Genomic DNA, 12,489 nt, shown 5'->3' with positions numbered 1-12,489 from the left:
ATTTATGTGAATTTAATGAATATGTGATTAGTATGCATGTTTAGGTGAAATAAATATGCATGTGGACCCTGTTTGAATGATAGGGGTAAATTGGTGATTTTAGCCCGCTGTGGGCATCTATGTGATAATTGTATTATGTAATTTGGACCACGTGAGGGTGGTGTCATTATTGTGATGCACGTGCCGAGACGGTCCTAGAGAGCTAGTTAACTCAAATGTCACAACGGGATTTTTATACCCGGCTCGGAGGGAGCCTAGGGGTATTTTGGGGATTTTGTAATTGGGTTCTTGTGAGTTAATGGTAATTGGCGATATGGTAATTTGTGTTACTGTTGGTAACCGTTGAGAGTAACAAGTTTGGTTGAAAGAAGTGGTAGAATTGCAAGAAAGTAGGAATGACAAAAAGGCCCTTGAGGTTTAGCTAGAAAGGGGAATTTAAGGAAGGGTAAAATGGTCATTTGGCAAGGGGTTTAGACAAATTGCAGCTGGGTTATATGGGGTACTCGGTTTGGGCTGGTTATATTTTGGTTTTGTTAAAGAATAGAGAGAAGAAAAGCTAGAGGAAAAGCTAGGGCAAGAAGAAGAAGAAGAGGAGTTGAAGGAGCTGAAATTTGGAGACTTAGGAGATGAATCAAGGAAGCTTAGGGTTGGATTCTTCATTCAAGGTAAGGATTCTATGTAAATTTAAGGCTTGTTTCTGTTTTGGTTCAAGAAATTGAAGCATGATTTAAGTTTGAGCTATGGGTTTAAATTTTCTGAAGTTGAAATCAAAGGTGTGGATTTTTGGGTGTGATTGTGTTTTTGATCTTGATGATAGTGTCTATAGGTTGTTAGATGGTTCATTTGAGGTTTCAATTTGGTTTTGGGGTTGAGATATGTGTTTGGGCTGGTTTAGAGGTGTTTTGGATGAGGGAATTGAAGGGGAAAAACCCAGAAATTCTGAGTTCGCGATGGAGCGCCGCGGCCCTGTTCTTGGGCGCCGCGGCGCGAGGATGTTTCCAGTCAGGGTAGGCTCTCTGACTTGCTGGGCGCCACGGCCCTATTGGGCAGGGCGCCGCGGCCCTCTTGGGTAGCGCCGCGGCGCTAGGCTATTTTCAGGACTTGAAAATTTGCATTTTTGAGCTTTTGCTCCGGGGGTTCGGGGGATAGTTCCAATGTATTGTTTTAAGGAATTAGAGGTCCCGAGAGTGCGGGATTGGTCCCGGTAAGTGGTTTTGGGTTGGTTAGTATTAAAAGTTGTTTTATGTGTGTTGTGACTAGGATTTCGGAGAGGCTCATGCTAAAGGACCGTGCTTGTGGCCTTGGTGCATCGGAAAGCTCGGGATACAGGTAAGAAAACTGTAGCACCCGAGAATAGGGCATGGGCCCATAGTGTTATTACAGGGCATGGCCCTAGATTGTATTATGTGCTAATGCATAACCTTAAATGAATTATTATATGTTTGAATGATTAGTTCGAAATGTATTATATGTGTGATTACAGTGCAATGAACGGCTAAGGCCGAGAACGGCAATGGAGCCGAGAACGGCGAAAGGCCGAGAACGGCAGCGAGGCCGGAAGTAACACTTAGCATATGGGATGCTTACAGTCAGGGTAGGACCCAATGGATACATGAGATATCCTTACGGTGAGAACCGAGACCCCAGGCTTTGGTAAGGCTTCTGGGGCGGCATGGCCGTGTTTGCTTAGTCTGATGGATGACCTGTTTATCTGTGGACTGTCTGATATGTTAACTGTATAATTTGCATATGTTATGAACTGTATGAGTTTTCTTGCTGGGCTTCAGCTCACGGGTGCTCTGTGTTGCAGGTAAGGGCAAAGATTGAGTCAACAAGCCATGAGTATGGAGAGCGTGAAGCGACGCGTACATGTTCGGCCTGCCCGACTGCTTTGGTTGGGGGTTTATTTGAGAAATGGCTGTAATAATCTGTGATTTTAATAATTAACCAACTGTAAACTTATTTTAAGTTGTAAATAGTTTTCAAACCTTATTTTGGGATCCCAAATGTTAAATACTAGAAGTTTTCGATGAAACCACGCATTTTTAAAGATTACAGCCTTAACTTTTGCTTAGTCACACTTTTGTTTCAAAAACCTTGGTTAGCGAGTTCATTGCACATTGTTTTGTCTTAAAACTCACTTGGTAACGGCTCTAGGGAAGTGTAACGACCCACTAATCTAGACTATTTGGACCATTAACGAATCTATACATAACACTTACATTTTTTACGGAAATACCATAATTTTATTGAAACTTGTGGAAACAAAGGTTACTTTCATAAAATAAGTAGGATATGGGTACCCATTGTCTTTAAAACAAAAATAACTTAAAAACTAAAAAGGGTTACATAGAAAATGCGGAAAATACTTCTAAAACCATAAAAACATAAACAAGACTACATCCTCGAATCGAATAACGCTCGGCCCCTTGACTCCATTCACCATCGATACACATCCTCTAAGCGTCACGAATCTTTCCGCCTCTAAAGCTTATTTCCTGCACATAAACAGAAAGGAATGAGCCTAATGCCCAGCAAGGAAAATCTAACACATAGTCATAAACATAAACATAATGTCATAATAACGTAAAGACATATCATAACACATAATACACTTATTATAATGGCCATTATTACTTGGGGTCCCATAGACTAAACAAGCATATGCCCATGGGATTAGTGGGGTCCTACTAGCTAAGTAGGTCATATGCCCATAACCCATTTGGGTCTTGTTAGTCATATGGGTCATATGCCCAAGCCTACAAACATACACATATACATATCATAACACTTTTAATAACATAAATCATATAGATAACATAAGCACATAACATGTTGATTCTAGCCTATTTTCCTTACCAAAGTTACCGGGATTATGGACTGAGTTGGGACTTTTGAAACACTCCTAAAACCATAAGAAAGAGTGAGTCTAAAGAAAGGAGATGAAATGAAAGAGATGGAAAGACTAAACCATAAAAACATACTTACCAACTTATATGCTTAAGAGCTTGGATTCCCTAACCAAAATAAGAATAAGGTTAGGGGACTGAGTAGAAGGTTTTGAGAAAGGAAATAACATAAAATACAGAAAGGAACTAGAGTTTTGGGTTTACCTCAAATATTGCAAGATCAATCTAACCTTCACCGAAATACTATAGAACTCACTTCCCAAAGTGTTTGATAAGCTTATGATGTTTAAGCTTATAGTTTTTCCCCAAACCAAGTGTTTACACTCTCACACTCACTTAACACTAGCAGCTTCTGAACTTAGAGCAAATGGTGAATAATGGCTGGGTACTAGGTCCTATTTATAGAGTTTGGGAATGAAAATATCTTGATTTTACTTGAATAAAAATAATGGCTTTTTAGGTGAAAATCATTTGAATAATCGTTCAGTAGAGGCTGAAGACTCGTTCACAAGATGCTGGACTGTTGAAGGAGTTTGAATGGCTGAAAGGAAATGAATTCAAAAGAGTTTGAATCCATGCTGAAGGAGGCGATATATCGCCCCTTGTAGGCGATATATCGCCTGGGCCAGTATGCCCGAGGCGACCGTGCATCGTTTCGTGTTTTCCGTATCTACGTGCTGCGACATATCGCCCCCTATAGCTGCAATATATCGGCACACGCAGAATATTTAAACACGAAATTACACATTTTTAGCTAAGTTTGAATGGAGTAAACAGAGCCTTGACTAAGCCCTCAACGTACTCAAAGCTGCTGACTGACCCTATAACATTCAAACTTTACTCCTTATTATATTTAATCCTCAAAAATCTTAATCCTTAATTACCATTCAAAACATGTGCTTAAAATCCTATTGGTTGATGTCTAAACCTTATAATATAATAATATAATCCTTAATATCAGTCACATTAATCAAACCTTAGGTTAACTTAATATTCTTAAACTATAGATTAAACTTAGAAAATCTATAAGTACTACTATGAGTGTCCAAATAATTCCCGGTCTGAACCAAAAATCCACAGTAACAAAGATAATGCTATAAATACTATCATACTATTATCTATCTTAGCTGAGTAAAGTTCTTGGACTCTACAGGAAGTAGGGCGTTACAGCAGGGCACGAGATTCTCTCGTTCATGGATGCATACTCCGGGTATAATCGGATTAGTATGCATCCTCCTGATGAGGATCACACTAGCTTTTGGACTGACACAGGGCTTTCTTGTTACAAAGTAATGCCCTTCAATTTGAAAAATGCTGGTGCGACTTACCAGCGACTAGTCAACCACATGTTTAAGGAGCTGATCGGGACAAACATGGAGGTATACGTCGACGACATGCAGGTTAAGTCGAAGAAGGTAGAAGGGCATATAGAGGATTTGTAAGAGTGCTTCAACATCTTGAACAAATGTCAGATGAAGCTGAATCCCCTCAAATGCTCCTTCGGAGTAGGATCAGGGAATTTCTTGGGATTTATAGTTAACTCGAGAGGAATTGAAGCCAATCCCGAGAAGATCAAAGCCCTGATCGATATGAAATCACCAGCAAAGATTAAGGATGTTCAAAGTTTGACCAGAAGAATTGCTGCTCTCAGTAGATTTATTTCAAAATCAACGGACAAGTGTGTTCCATTTTTTAATCTACTTAGAGGCAATAAGAAATTTGAATGGACGAAGGAGTGCGAGCAGGCTTTCCAAGCATTGAAGACTCACATGGCGCAACCACCCATTATATCAAAGTTGGTCGATGAGGAAACTTTGTTTGTCTACTTGGCTATTACAGAATATGCTACTAGTGCTGTTTTAGTAAGAGAAGAAGAAGGCATACAGAAGGCCGTTTATTATGTAAGCAAAAGGATAATTGGAGCGGAGCTGCGATACCCACCTATTGAAAAGTTAGCCTATTGCTTAATTTTGGCCTCTAGGAAGCTGCGGCCTTACTTTCAAGCTCACCCAATCACGGTTTTGACCGACTAGCCTCTACGGCAAGTTCTACAAAAGCCAGAGGCTGCGGGCAGATTATTGAAATGGGCAGTCGAACTTGGGCAGTTCGATATCTCTTACTTGCCACGAGCAGCGATAAAAGGGCAAGCCCTGGCTGACTTCATTGCAGAGTTCACTGAACTTACAGATAGCGAGCAGTCCGAAGAGCCTGAGTCTCCAAACCAACCTCCCTCATGGAAGTTATTTAAAGACGGCTCTTCCAATGAGCATCATGCAGGGGCAGGGGTGATCTTGATTACGCCTGAGGGGCATCAATTTCATTGTGCAATCAGGTTTGACTTCACTGCTTCCAACAACGAGGCTGAGTATGAAACGTTGCTCGCTGGGTTACGATTAGCCAGGGACATGAATATAAAGGTACTTGACATCTACAGTGACTCTCAATTTGTGGTAAATCAAGTCACGGAAGAGTACCAGGCCCAAGGTTTAAAGATGGTTTCCTATTTAGACAAAACAAAGGACCTATTAGCGCAGTTTGACAAGTACACCCCTAAGCAAGTACCTCGCGACCAGAATTCAAACGTTGATGCTTTGGCCAAGTTAGCAAGTGCGAAGGATGCTGATACTCTGAACATAGTGCCAATTGAATGGCTATCTGTGCCAAGCATCCAAGCAGAGGAGTCCACTATAGTTATCCAGGTGGCGGATACATGGATGGCACCCTACATAGAGTATTTAACGCAAGGCGTGTTACCAACGGACAGAAACAAAGCTAGGACCCTTCAGCGATAGGCTGCTAGGTATATCCTGGTCGATGGAATCTTGTACCGAAGGGGATACTCAATGCCACTCCTCAAGTGTATTTCAAAAGAGAAGGCCAAGGAATTGATGAAAGAGGTACACTAAGTCTTTTGTGGGGACCACGCTGGGGGGCAAAGCTTGTCAAAAAAGATCCTGAGGCAAGGGTATTTCTGGCCAAAAATGAATGAAGACTCAATGGAATTTGTACGGAGGTGCGACAAGTGCCAGAGGTTCTCCAAAATCCCACGAGCAGCCCCTAATGAGCTTAAACAGATGCAAAGACCATGGTCGTTTGCAGTGTGGGGTATAGATTTAATCGGATCTTTACCCACAGGAAAGGGCGGTGTCAAGTATGTTGTGGTTGCCGTTGATTATTTCACTAAATGGGCCAAATCCGAGCCACTCGCAACCATAACGACCAAGAAGGTGCTGGATTTTGTAGTAAAAAACATCGTTTGTCGCTATGGATTGCCAAGGAAAATCGTCTCAGATAACGGCACGCAGTTTGATAGTGATTTATTCACAGACTTTTGAGAACAGCATGGGATTATCAAGAGCTTTTCTTTAGTTGCTCATCCCCAAGAAAATGGACAAGTCAAAGCAGTCAATAAAATGCTAAAGGATACCCTGAAGAAAAGGTTGGAAGAAGCTAAGGGTGCATGGCCAAAGCAATTGCCTGAAGTCCTTTGGTCGTACAGAACTTCCCATCGAACAGCAATAGGCCATACTCCATTTTCTTTGGCTTATGGGTATGAGGTTATGTTGCCTGTTGAGTTAGATCCACCCTCGCATCGCAGAATAACGTACGATCAAGGCTCTAACAGCCAATGATTGATGGAATCTCTAGACTTGGTCGATGAGAAGCGTGAGCAAGCCCAACTCTGAGTAGCTGCGTACCAGCAAAAAGTCGCCCGGTATTTTAATTATAAAGTGTGTGAAAGAAAATTCAATATCAGAGATCTAGTACTGCGAAGAGTTTTCTTAAACACCCGTGACCAGGCTGCTGGAGTACTCGGACCAAACTGGGAAGGGCCTTACCAGATTGAAGAAGTCCTTCATCTAGGAACCTATAAACTTGCTCGCTTAAACGGAAATCTCATTCCTCGCTATTGGAATGGAGAACACCTACGCAAGTACTATCAATAAACAATTCTTCTTAAAGGATTGGCTTGTATTAATTTTACTTTTTACAAGTTATGAAAAAGGGTTGGTCACTTTATATGACTAATCTCTTACAAGTGTAAGATATTAATTGATCACTCGTACAGACATGTTTTGTCCTTTTAATACGATAAATATAAGGGACTGTGCGCAGCCAGTCATTCTTGCCAATTATTGTATTTATTACAAGTATTTGCTCATTACGTGTGTTGTTTTGTTGTTTTGTTGTATTATCATTTTAATTATTTTGCTCCGAGCAGTAATGTTCGAACAGGTTCTGGTCAAGGCAAGTGACTAAGGACCTAAAACTCCTCAATTACTTGGGGGGCATATAAGGCATCTAGTAAGCAAAACATATCGAAAGGTATGTAAACACATGAGCAAAATAAGTGAAAGCATGCTAAGGTACTTAGAGTATTTTTCGAAATTTTGTATTTTGTTAAATCAATCCAAAGTACTATGCTAAGTTTGGTCATGCGAACATATGTTATAATAAAAAGCAGGTATTATAATATCAAAAGGAAACATATTACACCGCGAGCAATTCTGCTCGGATGTAATTGTTCGATCAAAAGAAAAAAGCTGCCCATGTAGCGATAAAAGTTAAAACATCAAATTGTTTTTACATCATGACCCGTGGGCCATGTAATTCAAAAGTAATATAAAAAGATAAAATTATGAGGTTGTCGGGGGGGTCTTGTGGCGATTTCTGCTACTGCTGGTCGACTCTTCTCGAGCGCCTTCGATGCCGGTCACTAAATAAATTTCTGGAGACCGTGGAAGTGTTTCTTCCTCCAGGCAAGCAACACACCTAGCCAGCTCCGCCTCCCTGATATGGTCTGGAAGATAGGAGAAGTTAGCATTGGGGTTTTTTTTCCAGAAAAAGTAGAAACCCTCGAACGACGCCCCTTCATAATCTTCAAGGTTGCGGGCATTCTATTCCTCCAGTGCAGCAACTTCCTTGCAGCTTATCTCTAACTCATCTTGAAGCTTGTGGGCTTCCTGGTAATTATTGAGATTGACCTCCTTGTACTGCTCCTTGGATGCAGTGATCTTGGCAATACTCGCATCCTTCCTCTTCAACTCTTCTTCACGAGAAGCGGTTTTGGCCTCAGTCACCTACAGTGCCTCGAGGTGCTTTGCCTCAGCCTCCTTGAGGGCCTCGGTATGCTTCGCCTCGGCCTCCTTAAGGGCATCAGAATGCTTCGCCTCGACTGCCTTCAGCTGCTCGGCATGAGTAGCTTCAGTCGCCTTGAGTTGCTCGGTGTATCGAGCCTCAGCAGCACCAAGCTGATCGCTAAGTCTCTTTTCAAATTAAACATGCTGCGTCCTCGAAAATCACCAGCCAGAAGTAAGGGTAAGCACCCACTGCGATCAAAAAAAGATAAGGCTGTAAATAGGAGCAAGTTAAAAAGAAAACTCATGAAGTACAATAAAGAAAACAACTTACAGCGAGCACTTCGTTCAGTGCGCGGTTGAGGACTTGGTCGACCCCCATAGAGCCGGTCTCCTGGATTGTCTCCCGGCTACGTCAGTATTTTGTTATTCTCGACATCCTATCTTTGGCTGAGTTAAGCACCATGCCCATGGGGTCGTCTCCCGAGGCTTCTTCCCGATGACCAGTCGACTGCTGGACGGTGGATGTTGGAGGCGTAGGGTCGACTGGAGCTGGAGGAGGAGTATGTCCGACCGGAGACGGAGGATCTGGGTTTATTGGAGTTGGAGGAGTTGCCTCCCTAGCAGGAGCTGGTCGAGGAATTGTCTCCTTCGTTGGAGTAGGCGCAGGAGGGTCATCTGTTCGAGATTTCTTCGCGGGGGATTGCTGCAGCCCTCCCCAGACTAGCGCCTGTGGGACTTTTTCTTGCTCGTCGATTTGGTGTACAAATCAAAGGCACGTTCGGCAGGCATGTCTGCAAAAAAGAAACAAGTGAACAGTCAGTCAGAATAATAAAAGAAACTTGCTAAGTTTAGGAAACAAGGGCAGAGAAATTTAAAGTATAATACCTGAGCTATAATTACTGGTCGCTACATTGTTTACTTTACTAGTGCTACACTCACTCTCTGGCCTGAAGAAATTTGAATTTAAAGTAGGAGGATATTTAAAGTTGCCATCCCCGTCGAAGAGGTGACAAGGAATAGGCAAACTATCTAAAAGCGTAAAATCAGTATCGTTCTCGTCCGACGACTCAAGAATAGGCTCTGAGGCCTTCTTCTTTCTCTTCCCTGGAGGGGCCGGTGCAGCAGCAGGTCATGGGGCACAGGTTGGTTCGTCGATGGTCACCCCAATTGCCCTCCTTGAAGGAGGTTGTGACACATCTTGTTGTTTCTCGGGGACTTTAGTGCCGGTGGCACTCCCCACAGTAGATTCCCTCACATCCTGGTGAGGTGCCAAAAGGTCGACCAATCTCAGATTGGCCTCTGTAACCAGCTGTTTGACAATTTTCTCTATGTCGGTCATGCTGGCCAGGAGGGCTGATCGGACCTCCATGTCTGGGGTGGGGGCGGGTCGCAACCAGGGGCCTGAAATGCACTAAATTTCTAAGGGGAATGCAGGGAGAATTAAAGAAAAATATATATATATATACGACTAGGGGTGCAAAGACTTTACCTCCTTGCGTGAAGGCCAAGTTGTTCGCGACCATATCGGCAGTCAGAAAGTACTCCAGATGGTACTTCCCCACGTTCAAAATAAAAGTGGTGTCAGTCAGGAAAGTGTGACTCGTTTCCTGGTGGCAGAAATGGAAGAACCCCATGTTTTCTTAGTTAGGGTTGGATTTTAGGTCGAACAGGTAGTTGACCTCATGTGGCTTGGGGACCGACCACTTCTTATGACTATAAAGGATAAAGAGTGCAGAGAGCATTCTATATCCATTTGGGGTGATTTGAAAAGGAGCAACCCCAAAATAATTGGCCACTCCTTAGAAAAAAAGATGGAGAGGCAGGATCGCTCCTGCCTCGATGTGATATCTTGACCAGGCGCTATACGTGCCTCCAGGAAGATTCGCCCTTTGGTCTCTGGTGGGTCGGACTAGCGTCACCCCAGGAAGCCCGTACTTTTTGATATAATTGGCGATCATCCTAATCGTTACTCGACTATGAGGGGCGACGTACCATTCGACATCCGGTCGAGTGGCACTTCGGAGTTGGGCATAAGCTTGGATTCCTGGCTCGGGAATACTCTCAGCTCTACCACTGGTCGAGGGAATTTCTGTATGTGGAGCAAGCTGGTGTTTAGAAGGTTTAGATGTTTTCTTTTTCTGGGCAATGGATTTTACTCTACCCATGGCTGAAATGTTTGAATGAGGTCTGTTAGGTGGAGTTCAAGAAAAAGGGATGTCCGGAATAAGTAACAACGACTGTTCTACGTCCACGAGTAGTTGAGCGAGCAGGTCATCATCAATTGGTCTCTCACCTCCCCACGGATCTTGCATCAAAATCTGCAAACAAAAGAGGGGAGATGAGAACTTGGAGTCTAAAGACTTGTGTTGAAAGTGAGAATAACGTTGCTTGCGTATAAAAGTTAGGATTTTATACGATCAGTAGCATTCTAGCAAAAACACGAAGTTTCTTACGAGCAGTTTGAGAAACAGATTAAAAAGTGAAAGTAAAATTTTTTTCAGAGAAAACTTTTTCGACTCCGAAAGGGCAGGAAAAACTCAGTTTTTCAGCCAGCTTAAAAATTGAATTTTTACTTCAATTTTACGCCCTAAGTCTACAATCTCGACTACCAAACTGACTCCTAACTCCTAGGAAGTGTTATTTCACTACCTTATCAAGCATCGATCAACATACCCATTTACCCCAAGACAGTTTCAGTCAAGAACTCAGATACGAAACGAATAAAAAGTGACTTTGCATGGCAACACAAACAACTGAAAGGTTCATAAAACTTACTTGGATGAAAGGTGGATTATGAACACGGAAAACTTTGAGCATCTGAACGGATATTCCTTAGATTAGCAATGAAAGCTCCTGGGATTTCTAGGCTCTGAAGGTTGAAATTCTTTGGAGTTCTTGAGAAGGAGATGACGAGTGAAAGGTAAAAGGTTAAAATGAGAATTTGGGGTATTATTTATAGTGACTACGACACGATAAAATAAGTAATCATGAATTACTTTTTTCAAAGTATGGGGATCTGTAATAGCCGTCAGACAAGTTTTTGGAAAGCCGAAAAGACTTGATTGGACATGATTGGTTGCTTTTTTCAAAGAGGCATGACGACTCTGACAGGTTTTATGGGGCATACGAAAGGTCAGACACCTAAGTTTACTTTATGTTGGTCGCAGTAAAGTAAACTTGGGGGCAAATGTTTACCCAAAAACGACTGCTTATGACGTGGCAGGTATTTCTCACACGTGGAAGAATTGAAATAAGGCGGTGTTGTTCGGTTATCGACCAGCTACACACTGTTTCGTCAAGACTAACAATTAGGTATGAACAGGTTGGTTATATGATTCAATTTATTCCCTTATAAGATTGTGATCTTGTAATAATTATATTTATTATTTCATTTTTATTACCTTGATACACAGATATTAAGGAGAGTTAAAGCCCAATGGCCCATGTAACCCCCCTTGAGCCTATAAATATGCATGAAATAGCTCAAGGAGGGGACTTTTGATCTTTGAATCTGTTTCTTGAATATTGAGAAAGAGAGAGGGGGAGAGAGAGTCTATAGTGCGATTATCCATCATCTTGTTGTAATTCTCCCAAGGTTATCAAGAACCCTAGTTCTTTGATCACGGCATTGGGATTCAATATTAATAATAGCACTAAGTGGACGTAGGTCATTACCATTCATTGGGGTCGAACCACTATAAATTATTGGTGTTTTCTTATTTACCATTATATTAAACTCTTAATTGTCATCTCATTTCCTGTCGTATATTTGACTCTGTGTCGTTGGCCAAATCGAGGATCAACATATATATAATAAGTAACTGTATATTATACATATATAATTAAGTATATATATAATAAGTATTTGTATATTATGTATATAATTAATTGTGGATAAAGATCCTCCTGGATCAACACTTTACTATATTTCCTCTGAAACACCCACTTGCACCTAATTGGTTTTGAACTTTGTGGAAGGTCAACTAATTTCCAAGTATGGTTTGACATAATTTAATCTATTTCATCATTTATTGTCTCTTTCCAAAAAGTGGAGTCTCTTGAAGACATAGCTTCTTGGTAGGTTTTGGAATCATTCTCAACTTGAAAAGTCATAGGACTTTTCCTTATGACTTCATCAATATTTCCTTCTACTAGGTAGATAGTTTCCACTTAAAAACATGTCTCGTTTGATCCTAACTCTTTGAGCATTTGGCTTCCTTGAGTCAATATAGGTTGCTCATCAACCTTTATATCTTTCCCTTCATGATATTTTCCTACATATGTGGGTTCTTGAAAGTTGCTATCACAATATAATAAGTTCTCAAAGAAGGCCACTTCTCTTGATTCAATTATCACATTAGACTCCAAGTCTAATTTCCTATAGGTCTTGCCATTCAAGGAATAGCCAACAAATGCACATTTAACGACCCTTGGACCCAACTTGGTTCTTTTAGGCTTTGTGCTCTTGCAATAAGTAAGACACCCTCATACTTTAAGAT

This window comes from Humulus lupulus, chromosome 8 (assembly GCF_963169125.1).
Source record: "Humulus lupulus chromosome 8, drHumLupu1.1, whole genome shotgun sequence".
NCBI lineage: Eukaryota > Viridiplantae > Streptophyta > Magnoliopsida > Rosales > Cannabaceae > Humulus > Humulus lupulus.
Note: the sequence above shows the minus strand (reverse complement) of the source record.